Source organism: Peromyscus leucopus, chromosome 9, assembly GCF_004664715.2.
Source record: "Peromyscus leucopus breed LL Stock chromosome 9, UCI_PerLeu_2.1, whole genome shotgun sequence".
Classification (NCBI taxonomy): domain Eukaryota; kingdom Metazoa; phylum Chordata; class Mammalia; order Rodentia; family Cricetidae; genus Peromyscus; species Peromyscus leucopus.
In genome coordinates, this window is record NC_051070.1 from 65,496,634 (window position 1) to 65,509,975 (window position 13,342).

Here is a 13,342-nt window from a genome sequence, read left to right on the forward strand (position 1 = left end):
CTGGATCTCCCTTTCGAATGAATTCCTGCCGTGATGCCTTCCACAATGACAACTAGGAGGGCTGTCCCTGGGCTGCTTTCCAAGACTGACGCCTCCAGCTTCTTTTACCTCAGTACAGCCACTGAAAACCCCAAACACAGACTTTGAAGTCAATTTAACCTTCACTGTGTTCTAGGGCTGGGAATGAAGCTTGGTGGTAGAGAGCTTGCTTAGCATGCTCGAGGCCTTGGGTCCCCTCACCAGCACCACAGACAACAGCAACAATGCCCCCCAGTTTCTACAGCTGGGTTCAACCTCTAGTCTAGTCACAAGTGTCTCTTTTATTTGAAAATGTAAAGGAAGCACAATGGCATTCTAAGGACACAACGGAGGATAATTGCCCTATTTCCATTTGTGTTGCTGAGATAAAATGCCCTGACGCCACCACCACCACACCCCCAAAAAAAAACTTTTGGGAAGGAAGAGTTTATTAACGCTCCCAATTCCACGTCGCAGTCCATCTCAGGGAAGTCAGCTGGTCACATCCACAGTCAAAGGCAGAGCGATATGAGTGCATGCATACTGTTGCTTGATTGAGTGTGCTTAGCTCCACTTCCCCCTTCTTATTGGGGTCAGGACCCTAGGCCTAGGGAATGGTGCTGCCCACTGTGGGCTGGGTCTTCCTAATAGGTTTTCTGACAACCCCCCCTCTTCCCCCAATAATAGGTTTCTCCACTGATGCAGTAAACCAGATTAAGCCAAACTGTAAAAGAATAATAACAGGTTTATTTGAGCAAAGCAACGCCTGGGTGGGTTCTCCAGCCCCAGAGATCGAGGTCGGAGAAGCCACATGATCGAACTAAAGCAGGGAGATTATATAGGTTGTAGGCGAGGGGTGATGATGTGTCTGCCACAAGTTAGGTTTGTGCCCAATTGTGGTCAGAAGCTGGGTGCTTAGGTGGGGACTTGAGCAGCTGATGACTCAGGGGAGGAGCTGCTGCAGTAGCCGCCAAAAATGCAGACCTGGGCTTTTGGGTGCCTTCCCTTTGTTCAGAGACTCCGAGCAGGTGGAGCTTAGAAAGAGAGAGAGACAGAAGTGGGGATTCCCAGGCTGTGCAGGGGTGAGCCAGAGGCTCCAACTGATCACTTCCCACATAAATTAAGACAGTCTCCACAGAGGAGCCCACAAGACAATCTGATCTAGCAATACCTCACTGAGACTCTCCTCCCAGGTGATCCTACAGTGTATCAAGTTGACAATTAAATCTAACCAATATATGTAAGACTTCAGTGACTGAAATTATAAGAAGTGAAGACTTTTGTAAGGAAAGCGTGGACCTCCCTACTTCCATCATACTTATGAGTTTACTTATCCAACGACTATTATATGATATCTTTCATGTGCCTGACATTGTGCTAGGCTCACAGTGGTAAGCCAACAGAAATAATCCCTCCTTCAGAACCTTGTGGTTTCGGGAGGGTAACTATCTTTAGCTGAATCATTGCACACAGCAGTGTGTGTCCCACCTAAGAGTCTCCCAAAGGTAGTTAGTACAGACAGGCTGTGGGGCTACTTGGGCCATTTCAATAGTTCCTCTGCCACCTCTGAAGCACTCTCTACCTGCACCTCTCAGTGTCCAACACAGCAGGTCCACTCTGTTTTGCATACAGAAACTTGTCAATCTGAATGATCTTACAGAAATGCCATCACCAACAGAGACTGTGTATCTCCTTGTTCCCTGAAGGCCTGATCTTTTCCGACTGTGGTACTCTGAGCCTTCTACATGACCTGCGACATCAGTCCATGTTTCCCCTGGCGGAAGTTGAATCCAGATTTTCTTTGTCGCTTGAAGGTCATCAATAACATGCATCTGGACTGATCAATGAACAGGTGGCCCCCACGGCCAAGCTTTCTGTGTAGGCTTCCAGAGACTCAGAAACAATGAATCTCACTAAACTAGGGATGTGTAGCCCTTTCTTCCTGAACTGAAACATCGTCTGCTGGAAATGAAAGTAAACATGCAACCGTCTGCTGGAAATGAAAGTAAACATGCAACCTAGCCACTCAGGAACCCTAGGAAGTTACAAGATTCAGCGTCCTCCCCACAGTTCCAGAAGCAGCAAGTAACAATCGTTGGGGAGACAAAGCTTCCTAGTGGCTGCCTCCAGATTGAGCAGCGAGCTCCAGGGACACGCCTTGCCTGGGTCACCACTGATGTGCTCAGCATTTTTGTGACCACAGCTGTCTTTGAGTCCCCCACGCTGCTGGAAGTGACCCCTCTCCCATGCTCCCATGTAAAATCATCCCCAAGCTAGACTTGGGGGACTCATAGCATTCGTCTGTCATCATTGCCCTATCTTGAGTGAACAGACTTATTTTTTCCCCAGCTCCCAAGAAAAAAAGTCACACTACAACCAGAAATGAATGTAGCAAATGGAGGTGGGAATCCACCAGCTTCAAGAGGAGGTGCGGAGAGTTAGCTGGAGTGGTGAAAACAGATCTTTAGAAGACAGTGGGCAAAGAGGATAGAAAGAAAGAAGAGTGTGCATAGTGGAGGAGAGAGAGGAGGGGAGAGGAGGACGAGGGGGACCGGGAGGGGAAAAAAGGAATATGAAGGGAGGGAGGGAGGGAGGGAGGGAGGGAAGTAGAACCATGGCTATGGCTTAGGTTGGTTAACACTGAAGTCACTAGTAAAGATTTTAGAGAAAAATGTGATCTTTTAAAGCCTTCTGTACCTCCTTCCTGAGTGCTGATTAATCCCGGGGTAGCCCACAGGTTCCTCCTTCAGATGTACAGTACAGTTCCTCCCCTGCCAGCATGCCCAGACAGCACGGATGATTCCTTTGTAACTCTCTGGTGGAAAAAGAACTCTCCTCAAGTGATCCAGGTTAGAAGGGGGTAAACTGTGCCTTTACCATTGTGCTGCCTCGATTGTATGTCAACTTGGCACAAGCTAGAGTCATTTTGGAAAGGGGAACCTCAGTTGAGAATATGTCTCACCAGATCGGCCCGTGGGCAAGCCTGTGGTATATTTGCATTTTCTCTCTCTCTCTCTCTCTCTCTCTCTCTCTCTCTCTCTCTCTCTCTCTCTCCAGAAACTAGCATTTATTATAGGTGGAGAAAGAGGTCACTCCCCAGGCTGTGGCCACAGTGTGCGGTGACAGTGTCTACATGGTACAGGCTCCTGGCATCCTGAGCCTGGGCACTATATGGAAGAACACCACCTGCTTGTGGCCCCGCTTCTGGCATGGATGGTCCTCTCATCCATTTCCTGTGTTGATTTTGTTGATGTAGATACAGCTGTTGTTGACTTTCTGTTGGTGTTTGCAGCTCAGGCATGCACACGGCAGTTATGGCCCCCCTTGTCCTCCTTGGGGTACACAGCTCATTGTCACATTCCTGCCACAATCCTGGTACTTATTGTTTTGACTGATGCTTGGTATGAGAGGAATCAGCCCATGGTGGGTGGTGCCACCCCTGGGCTGGTGGTCCTGGGTTCTATAAGAAAACAGGTTGACCCAAGTGAAAATTTTATTCCCATTCACAAATCAATGACCTAGTAAACCTCTTGGATTTAACCTCATTCCTTCAGGCTTATAGTACCATGCAGAGTGATTTGGGCATTGTGGGCACTTTTGCTAGAGCATCAGAATGTAAATCTTTCAGCACACTTGCCAAGTGTGTTGAAGAGTTCAAGTGTATGCCATGCTCAGCAAAACAACCTACAAGAAGTGGTGGGAAAAGGGCACATGACAAGGCGGAAATGGTAGAATAAAATTATCATTGTTTGAGGAACAAAAAAAAAATTAGAAAACAGGTTGAGCAAGCCACGGGGAGCAAGCCAGTAAGTAGCACCCCTCCATGGCCTCTGCATCAGCTCCTGCCTGCAGGTTCCTGCCCTGAGTTTCTGCCCTGACTTCTCTAGATGGTGGACTGTACTATGGAACCGTAAGCAAAATAAACCCTTTCCTCCCCTAGTTGCTTTTGGGCGGTGGTGTTTATCCCAGCAATAGAACCTAACTAAGATAAACATGGAGATGGCAACTTAAGACAAAACCAAGTGTTACGGAAAGTCCTGTGCAGATCACATATGCACTTAGCATGATGCCTCTGGCACCGCATATTGCCTATATGATTTCCTTTCCCATCATTCACAACTCCAGGCAAATAAAGAGATGGCTTAGCGGTTATGAGCTGCACTTGTAAACAGCCTAAGGTTCAAATTCCAGCATTCACCTCAGGTGACTCACAACTATTTTGTAACTCCAGTTCCAGGAGATCCCATACTCTCTGGCTTCTGTGGCCACCTACACGCTCATGGTGCACATAAAAACTCACATAGGCGGTGGTGGCACACACCTATATCCCAGCACTTGGGAGGCAGAGGTAGGCGGATCTCTGTAAGGCCAGGCTGGTCTACAGAGTGAGATCCAGGACAGGCACCAATACTACACAGAGAAACCCTGTCTCAAAAAACCAGAAAAAAAAAAACTCACATAGGCACACACATCAATGTTGTAGAATAATATTTTAAGATGTGTTACATTCGTTTACAAAGTGGAACACTGTTTAATGATGCAAAGATGTGTTTCATACTTTTATGTTGCACTTGTTTAACTCTGTGAGTCGTGTTACTGTGCCTGTCTAAAACATCTGATGGTCTAGTAAAGAGCTGAACGGCCAATAGCGAAGCAGGTGAAAGGATAGGTGGGGCTGGCAGGCAAAGAGAATACATAGAAGAAATCTGGGAGAAAGAGAAGAAGGAGCAAGAAAAGGAGGAGCAAACACTAGGGGCCAGCCACCCAGCTACACAGCCAGCCATGGAGTAAGAGTGAAAGTAAGATATACAGAAGCAAGAAAGGCAGAAGCCCAGAGGCAAAGGGTAGACGGGATAATTAAAGTTAAGGAAAGCTGACAAGAAACAAGCCAAGCTAAGGCTGGGCATTTATAATTAAGAATAAGTCTCTGTGTGTGATTTATTTGGGAGCTGGGTGGCAGGACCCCCAAAAGACCAGGACCACAAAGAGCCAAAACAAACAATAACATGTACAATAACAATAAAATAAATCTTAAGGAAAAAAGAAAGAAAAATTCACAACCTCTGTGTAGTCATGAGAAATCATCATCAGATGAACCCAAATTAAGGAACTTTCTACAAAATACCTGAACAGTACTTTTCTTTTTGTTTGTTTTGGATTGGGGTTGGGTGGGGAACAGGGTCTCACTATGTAACCTTGGCTGGCCTGGAACTTTACATGTATACCAGGTTGACTTTGAATTCCCAGAGGTCCACTTGCCTCTGCCTCCACACCCTCCTTTTCTTCCTTCCTTCCTTCCTTCCTTCCTTCCTTCCTTCCTTCCTCTCTTTCTTTCTTTCTTTTCAGGACATGTCCTCAAATTCTACAATAGCTCATTCCTTTCAAAATTGAAATATATATATATATATATAAAACTAAAGTAGCTTTGGCAGTTGAGGGACTAAGTCTTTTATAGTAAATGGGAGAAGGGGGCCTATAGGATGGTTTCTCAGGAAAAGGCACCTTATTGTATGATATTTTGTTTGTGTTCTGACCAATAAAGCTTACCTGAGATCAGAGGGCAGAGCTAGCTACCAGCTAACCATAGAGACCAGGCAATGGTAGCACTTGGGAGGAGGAAGCAGGAAGATCAAGAGTTCAAGGCCACCATGGGCTACATGAGATTGAGCTCGTCTAAAAGAGAAGCAGTGCCAGGCAGTGGAGGCTCACACCTTTAATCCCAGCACAATGAGGAGGTGGAGACAGGAATATAAGGTGAGTGGAGACAAGATCTTGACCCATTCAGTCAAAGGATTTGTAGAGACAGGATTCCCCCCATTTCAGTCCAAGATTTCGTAGAGGTAAAAAGGTTCTGTTGGCTAGCTGCTCTGATTCTCTGATCTTTCAGCTTTCACCCTAATAACTGACTCCGGGTTTTTAATTGATAATATTAATTAGATTCATGCTTCATCACCTGCCTGAAAGGCTTGTGACTCGAGTTCATCTCTAGAACCCACTTAAAGGTTGAAGGAGAAAACTGATGTCAACAAATTGTCCTTTGACTACACACACAGTAATATTAAATATAGCAAATGGGCCAAAATAAATTTAATACATAAAAAAAAGCAGGGCAGTGGTGGTGCAAGCCTTTAATCCTAGCACTTGGGAGGCAGAGGCAGGCGGATCTTTGTGAGTTCAAGGCCAACCTGGTCTATAGAGCGAGATCCAAGAAAGGTGCAAAGTTACACAGAGAAACCCTGTCTCAAAAAACTAAAATAAATAAATAAATAAATAAATTTAATACATATATTGAGGTGCTAAGTAATTATATATATGCAAATATGTAAACACAAAATATATATAAATATATATACATATGTAAACACAAAAAATGAAATGATTAAGTCAAATTAATACATCTGTCACCTCAAATACTATTTTTGTAGTTAGAGCATTTGCAACTTACCCTCAACAATATAAAACATGCAAAATACCATCATGATCACCATGCTGTGCCACCAAGGACTAAAATTCATCCCTTTGGTCTCACTGAAGCATTGTACCAACATTCTTACATGCACACACACACTCACACCCCTCTGGTAAACACCATTCTTCTCTCTGCTTCTGTGAATCTGATTGTTTTGAATCCAAATGCAAGTGAGAATACTGTGTTGTCTTTCTGGGCCTCTTGGCCAGTACTTTTCCAAAGTGTTTTTCATGCTTAACAAAGAAAGACTGAGAAATCATAGCCAGACTAGAGCTGACTAAAAAGCCCAACACCTACACATATATGAGAAATTCTGGGACAGAAAATGGGCCTTGGTAGGGATTGTGATATCCCAGTGAAGTGTGTCGCTTAGGTAATATTGTTGGACCCATGCTAATTTTTGAGTTTGGATAAATACTTGGCAGTTATGTAAGCCGACATTCAGGGAAGCTGGGTGAAGGCTCTACAGAAATTCTCTGTACTGATTTTCCAACTAATCTATAAAACTATGATGGTTTGAGAAGTTTAAAAAAAATAAGGAAACAAACAAAACCCACCAGAATCTAAAACTTTTTACTGAAGCATGTTTTCTTCTGCTGTGTAAAAATACACCAACAAATGTCACTTCCACATTCAGCAAAATCTGTTGGGGAATATTATTTTAAGGTGTGTTACTTTTGTTTACGTTGCATTTGTTTAACTCTGTGAAGCTGTGTTACTGTGCCTGTCTAAAACACCTGATGGTCTAATAGAGAGCCTGAACGGCCAATAGCGAGGCAGGAGAAAGGATAGGTGGGGCTGGCAGGTAGAGAGGATATATAGAAGGAGAAATCTAGGAGGAAAGAGATCTAGGAGTGAAAGAAAGAGGAGGACATTAGGGGCTAACCACCCAGCTACACAGCCAGCAATGGAGTAAGAAAGAAAGATATACAAAAATAGAGAAAGGTAAATGCCCAGAAGCAAAAGACAGATGGGTTAATTTAAGGGTTTTTTTTTTTTTTCCCTTTTCCGGAGCTGAGGACAGAACCCAGGGCCTTGTGCTTGCTAGGCAAGCGCTCTACCACTGAGCTAAATCCCCAACCCCAAGGGTTAATTTAAGGTTAAGAAAAGCTGGCAAGCAACAAGCCAAGCTGAGGCTGGACATTTATAAGTAAGAATAAGCCTCTGTGTGGATTTATTTGGAAGCAGAGTGGTGGGTTCCCAAAGAGTAAACAGTAAAGAGCTAAGAGCCAAAAAACAAACAAAAGTCATGGTCTGGAGAAGAATGGGTGGGTGTCAAGATCTGGGCCTGTTAGCTACCAGATGTGTATGTGGCCTGGCAGTAGGGAAGGGACACTAACAGGGACACTTGGGCCCCTTTGATCATCTGATGATTGAAATGCTGGCTCCAGGAAACTGGAATTTCCTCAGGAATCCCATGCTGGGAAAGTGCTGAAGTTTGTACGGAAGGTGTGGCCTTGTTGGAGAAGGTGTGTTACTGTGGGTGGGCTTGAGGTTTCAGAAGTTCATGCCAGGTCCCTCCCTCTCTCCCCCTCTCCCCCTGTCTCTCTGTGGATGAAGTTGTAAACCTCTCAGCTACTGCTCCAGTGCCACGCCTGTCTACCTTTCATCACGATGACAATGGACTAACCCGCTGAAACTGTAAGCGAGCCCCCGATTAAATGCTTTCTTTTATGAGAGTTGCCTTGACCATGGTGTCTCTTCACAGCAACAGAACAGTGACTAAGACAGTCACCTTAGTCATTTTGATCTGCACTGCAGTTTTCCGCAGGCCCTAATGTACAAAGATCACACACGGAGGCAGACTTGGTGGCACATGCCTGTACCATCAACACTGCAGAGAAAACCCCGGAGGATGGAGAGTTCAAGGTCAGACTGGGTTACATGTGGAGCCTGGTCTCAAAAACAAACAGAAACAAAACAAACAATAATAATAATAATAAAAAAAAGCAACTTCAGAGCAAACTTTGTGCCTCCTGTTTTTTGTTTTTGTTTTGTTATTGTTGTTGTTATTTTTGTTTTTGGTTGGTTGGTTTTGGGGAACTAAGGATGGAACTATTATGGTTTTATTGTCAACTTGCTACAAACTAGAATCACTGGAGCGTGGCTCCTCAACTGAACAATTGTCCTGATTGCCATGATTGACATGGGAAGAAGGAAAACCATCTTGCCCTTAGCTCACTTGGCCTTCCTTCCTGCTGCCGATTTGCCCTGCCGCCGCCGCCGCCGCCGCCGTTCCCTTCACTGACATCACAACTAGCTTTCCCAAGCTTTCAACTTGGGCTAGGGGCCAGCCAATCCTCAGGAACCTTCCAGGCTCTCTGGCACCAGCCTGGGACTGCTGAGGCACCCTGCCTTGTGGACTGGGCAACTAAAGGTCATCAGGAGGGAGCCTAGTGAGAGACAGCTCCTGTGGGACTTCTCTGGCCACTGAGACACAAAGCCTCAAGACTAAGTAACAACCAGGTTCTCAGCTCTCAAATCTGACTCTGCTGTTTTATTGTTTTAAAGCTGATTAATTTGAATCTGAATATATTATATAAATTCCCATTGGCTCTGTTCCTCTAGGGAACCCTGAGTAACACAGGAGGAACCTGTTATGGTATATTGAACCTGCCTGGCTCCATTTTGAAGGCAGGAGCCATTATGCTGTATTGTTAAAAAATAAGTGTCTATTTACTGTAAGAGCTGACTTGCTTTCTCTTTCCTGGGACCTGACCTTCCCCAACCCATGGCCTTGACCTGTTTTTAAGAATACCCTTACCCTCCCTTACCCTCTTGTTAGGGTCCTTGAGAAGTCTCATAAAAAACCACCAGTCATGTGTGCAATCAACAAGAGCGTTTAATAAAAAATTCCAGCATGCTGGGGTCAAACCATCAGATAAAGTGGCAAAATCAAAATGTCAACCCCAGGAGAAGCTTGCAGGTGCCTTTTAAGCATGGCTAGGAAAATTCCAGCTGTAGTTAAGTGTACTTTGAAGTGATTGGGTATAGACTCTGACTGGTACAGGAGTCATTTTATGATTGGCTCATGACATCTGGTCAGCACCTGTGGTTGCAGTTTCCGGGGTCTGTCTGCTGTGTCTGGGGTCTGTCTGCTGTGTCCAGGGTCTGTTTGACTGAAAAATAGCTAGAATGGTTCCTGCTTGTGGTCAGGTAGGATCCTGATTGGCTACCAGACTAGTCTGTACATGCTTCCTGAGGGTCTGATTGAAGCCAGACATGAGTCAACATAGGATGTTGGGGTAATATGGGGCAGAGGTCTTAGCAAACTGGCCCCTGGGAAAGAAAAAAATCAACTGTCCCTGTTAGGTTTAGTCCTGTTATAAGAGGGGATGGCCATTTTACCTCCCTGATCGCTCCCTAACCACATGGTGACATGGTTTTTTGTTTTTGTTTATTTTGTTTTGTTTTGTTGGATTTCTTTATTGTCTCACTGTCTTTCTTCTGTAAAACCTCTCATGATTTTATTTCTTAAAAGGGCCCAAGAGGTGGATTCGGGGCTGCTCTTTTTAACCTGACTTAGGAGGGAGTTGCTAGCCAGCTCTTGGGAGCACCCTAATTAAAAAAAAAAAAATCAAGCTTACTTCAGACTTGCCTCAAATTGTGGAAGTGGTCTTATTCTCGCCATTGAGATTAACAGTAAGTACCCACCAGAGAAGACTGCTCAGACATGGGTTAAGCCAATAGAAAGTCTTTACGAGTCAGCTGGTGACTACATGGGGTGTTCGGATCCCAGTGTAGCCCTGAGCCTTTCTCAGGATGAGCTTTTAAGTACAAAAACCATGTCCTGGGTTGACATACTTTATTTAACAAGAACAGTTAGCCAGAATCAGAACTACAGAAGCCAAAAAGCAAAGTTAGTTCATTTAGAGAGACTTCCCCAGGACTATGGACTTGGATGGATTAGGCTTTTTAGTTTTGGCAGGTGGTGCTGTCTACGTGATGAGTTTCACAACCTGAATGGCACTTCCATCATGGAGTCAGTTATGTCAAGGTCTTGGTCCTTTTTACAGAACCTGGGACCTGGAAGGTAGGAAATGTGTGCCTTGGGGGCATCACACACACCCAGTACTCATCACACAATTACATGTGAGCACTGCTAATCACCATCCAGCACTGTCCTTGTCGAACACTCTAATCAGTGACCAACGGTGTTATGACACCCTCCATCTTTTTATTCTTTATCTATAATAGCCCATCCATATGAGGTGACTAAGGTGACACCATCTTGCTCTGATTCATTTTGTAATTGCTTAGATAGTTCTCAGCCCTCTCTCTGCTCCCGCAACAGTCATGTCTGCCTTGGCAACACATTTGAGATTTCCATGTCCCTGACCATGGTCCAGATGCTTTAACCAAAATAATTAATATTTATACAAACTTAAACTAAAATAACTGAAGACAGTATAAGCCAAAATTAATTGCCACGTTGTGTCTGAAATAACTACTATGTTCTGTCAAAACAAATGTTACTCTGGCCCTCACTGAACATTGATGTAATTGTGGTTTTTGCCTTTAAAAATGCTGTCCCTCTGAGCTTTGACACCAAAAAACTTTGAGGCATAAGCCCACTCTTAGTTACTCGCCAAAAATGAAAGGACTCATATTTTTAATTGGCTTAATCAGTGGGGTTATCTGTGTCTTTCTCTTGGGGAGTTATTGCACATGGGCTGAGGGTGAAGTGGGACAGGACTAGAGTACATGCCTTACTTGAGGCCCTACATAAAATCCCTAGCACACATACAAAATCTTGAAAAGCCCCAGACCCCTGTACACCATCAGGGGGATTCGAGTTTGGAATGTCTAGAACCTGGTCCCTCAGCGACCATCATGAATTGCCTCTGATTCTGCATCCTCATACTCCATGTGCCTCAACTTGCCTTTTTTTGGTTGGCAGAATCTTCTGAGTCATTTGTTCCCAAAGCAAGACACAGCCCTCCTGCAGTTCTCAAAAAGATTTTTGTGTGGGTAGTGTGTCGTGAAACGATTCCTCATCCATTGTGAATTTCATCATTGAGACACCTATAATAAAAGGTTAGCAACAGAGAAGCGTCCAGATGTATTTATCATTATGTTTTATGTGACACGGAGTCTTTAAAAATGAAGATCCAGACAGGGAACCTACCCATTCTTATGGATGGTGGAGTGGAAATGTGATTGGAGGAGAAAGGTGTGATTTAATGGTAATAAAACAGGAGCTCGGCAAGGCCTGTTTGCTCAAATGTTTCTTGGTGTTTACATGCCTTCTGGGCCAATGGCTTCTTTTCCAGGGGTTCAAAGAGGGGTGCTCCCCTATGAGGCTTCTATGTTCCACCACCGAGCCACACCCCCAGCCCCTGCATCATTTCTCCTGCTGATTTCTTTCTTTTTAAAAATTTTATTTTATGTGCATTGGTATTTTGCCTGCATATATGTGTGTGTGAGAGGTGTCAGATCTTAGAGTAATAGACAGTTGTGGGCTGCCATGTGGGTGCTGAGAATTGAACCTGGGTTTTCTGGAAGAGTAGTCAGTGCTCTTAACCACTGAGCCATCTCTCCAGCCCTCTTCTGCTGATATTTATTTGCATCCTTTCTTTTTTTTAAGATTCATTTTTATTTGTTAAGTGTTCAGTGTTCTGTCTGAATGTGTCCTTGCAGGCCAGAAGAGGGCACCAGATCTCATTACAGGTGGTTGTGAGCCACCATGTGGTTGCTGGGAATTGAATTCAGGACCTTGGAAGAGTAGTCAGTGCTCTTAACCACTGAGCCATCTCTCCAGCCCCTTGCATCCCTTCTTAATACTAGATTTCTTCATGTGTTGTGGAATTGTGCTTTAGTTCAGATACATGAATTCATTTCTTTGTTTATTGAGACAAAGTCTTACTGTAGCCCAGCCAGCCTGCCTTCAGACTTTCAATCTGCGTCAGACTCCTGAGTACTGGGATCTCAGGTGTGGTACACCTGGCTCACCTTCACTCTTTCCACACCCTCATCCATGTGCCTTACATAAGTCCTAATGATCCCCCGTTACCCCTCGACCCAAAGAGAGAACTTGACCTGTATTTAGGTTCCTGCTGGTGACTGTGATGGAGAACCCAGAAATCAGTCATCAGGCTAACTGGCAGTTGGCAAAAAGGAGAGAGAAGGGGGAGGCTGGGAGGGAAGGAAGGAGGCCACTGTCTGAGAGATTGAAGGCTTGTTTTTTTTTCTATTTCTTTTTGTCAGATGTGGAGAAAATAAAGGTTGGGGGTGAAGGGTGTGGTCTTCTCAGTCTCCATTTTCTTCTATCACTGCTGTATTTCGGGGCAGTGCAACAAAGGTGATCTGAAGCTCGGAACAGCTTCTCTCTGTGATCAACCCTACCTCAGGCTACCCTCAACATGCCTGTGGAACCCAACCCTACCTCAGGCTACCCTCAACATGCCTGTGGAACCCAACCCTACCTCAGGCTACCCTCAACATGCCTGTGGAACCCAACCCTACCTCAGGCTACCCTCAACATGCCTGTGGAACCCAACCCTGCCTCAGGCTACCCTCAGCATGCCTGTGGAACCCAACCCTGCCTCAGGCTACCCTCAGCATGCCTGTGGAACCCAACCCTGCCTCAGGCTACCCTCAACATGCCTGTGGAACTGCCTCAGCCTTCCAGTTGGTCTTCTAGTCTGAAGACTTTTTTCCCCCCTCTTCACTATTCTTTCACCCGTGGTCCAGGTCATCAAATACAGTTTCTCCACTCACATCATGATGCTACCTTAACCCGAAGCAGAGATACAGTGAAGTCATGCACCCAATGAGGAACAGAAGGGGTTTGGGATGTTGGTTCCTACCACCTACAGGCAAAAGAGCATGAGTTAATGCATGCCTGTGAGCACC